This window comes from Octopus bimaculoides, chromosome 5 (assembly GCF_001194135.2).
Source record: "Octopus bimaculoides isolate UCB-OBI-ISO-001 chromosome 5, ASM119413v2, whole genome shotgun sequence".
In the NCBI taxonomy this organism is placed as follows: Eukaryota; Metazoa; Mollusca; class Cephalopoda; order Octopoda; family Octopodidae; genus Octopus; species Octopus bimaculoides.
The window spans coordinates 104,667,129-104,669,041 of record NC_068985.1 but is presented as its reverse complement, the minus strand read 5'-3'; the positions used below and the strand labels follow the sequence as shown (position 1 = coordinate 104,669,041).

General features: G+C 33.3%; 1 protein-coding gene across 1 annotated transcript in view; it reads right to left on the bottom strand.

The window, feature by feature from the left end:
• The window catches only part of LOC106881314 (uncharacterized), an 82,757-nt gene that overhangs the window by 29,917 nt on the left and 50,927 nt on the right, over positions 1–1,913 (bottom strand). The window lies entirely within an intron of this gene.

The window sequence follows — 1,913 nt, the reverse complement described above, 5'->3', positions numbered from 1 at the left end:
ATATTACTTATTGTATGGACTTTACAGCTACTCACTATTCTTACAATGAAACATTAAGCTACCTGTGAGACACGAACTCCCACAGTAAACAGACCTAGACATATTTCAGCTGCATACAAGAGCTTAACAGTCCTAATAATTATAATCATAAATAAATTTGTATTTTCCTGTATATTTATAAACTTTCATACATAGATATTTATTTGGGAGAAGTTACATACGAGGGGGTGCTGAAAAGTCTTTGGCTTTAAGGGTGTCGCGAAAGGCCTGACTGGAGGGCCAACCTTCCGAATTCTTTTACAAGGCTGGAGGGCCAACCTTCCGAATTCTTTTACAGGGCTGGAGGACCGCTGCAATAAGTGTGTGAACCGGAGATGGGAATATGTTGAATAAAATAATAATCAACTGATCTTCCTGTATTTTCTTTTACCTAAAGCTAAGACATTCTCAGTTCCCCTGCGTATAATATTATTTAACAAGTTTATTTCAGCTCTTTGCCTGATGAGATGGATTCGTTCTACGAGTCCACGAATCTAAGTTGCATAGAGCTGAGTCAGTGTTACTAAATTATACATACATAATCATACACACACACACAGAGTTTAGCTTAATGCTTAACTAATTTTACCGATTTTTTTCTTTCATAAAAGAACTCCCTATGGTAAATACTATGTACTTCAGATGAACAGGCGAAAAATGTATGCATATATTAAACACACGATATTACATATATCCTGCTTTTTTAAATAAAGGGCATCTATAATCGTTAATATAATTCCATATATACTATGTAAAAAAAAATGAAGAGACAGGATGGTCTTATTTTGGACGCCTTGAATAATAGACCTGCGCGTTCAAAGCTGACTAGGTGCTAAATAAGAACAATGGAATCAGGATGAGTGAATAAATGGCAGTAGAAATGGTTATACAAATGAAGCGAAATGGCTTAAACAATTGCTTAGTTTGTACACGTTGCTATTAATGTCAAAAATGATTTACATTTAATAAAGATATGTAAACAATGATATAAAGTACAATACGAATAATTCCTGACCTCGTTTCATCTTACTGCGGTGGCATTAAAAAAAAATAAACAAAAACTAGTCAGAAATGTGTTAAACGAAAACATTTTATAACTAAAATTCTCACTTTTCAAATTAAACTTTCATCATTTGATACCAACCCGTCTTAGTTTCTGGTTCTATGATACAAGCTCCCTGTGTAATCTCTTACCATATTACCCCGTATATTTTCGTTCAGAGTTATCTAGTAAATTATACAGGGTGTCCACAAAGTCTGGGTACATGGAGTAAATAAAATCGTAACATAAACAATTAAATATAAGAAATAATAATCTTTTAAAGTATGTGCTAATCCCCATGTACCCAGACTTTGTGGACACCCTGTATATTTGAACGAAGATATACGTTCACTGTACTCTGAGGTATTGTCGCTTATGTCTCACCTGAAATACTTCATGATGCTATTCCCGTTTTCTATCAGTAACAAATCGTAACTGATCCAAATAATTTGTGTGTTTATTCTTCTTTATGTACAGATTCAAAATAAATTATAAAAAATACTTTTTGCATACGAACTGAAAAAAAAAAAATGTCTATGTTAAGAAGTTAAAAGTGATGGCGATTCAAATTTCATATTAATTTATGTCCCAAACACTAGCTTAATAATTCTAATATTGTCCTAAGGTCGGATGTTTTAGGGGATCCCACTACTCGACTGGTACTTTATTCTATCGACCCTGCAACGCTGACCTCAATGGAATTTGAACTCAGAACGTAAAAGTCGGAACACTAGCTTAATAACAACGATGGTTTTTAACTAATACAAGATTTCACATAAGATCAATGAAGAACACAAACACGTACTGAAACAGTGACTAAACTTATGTTATT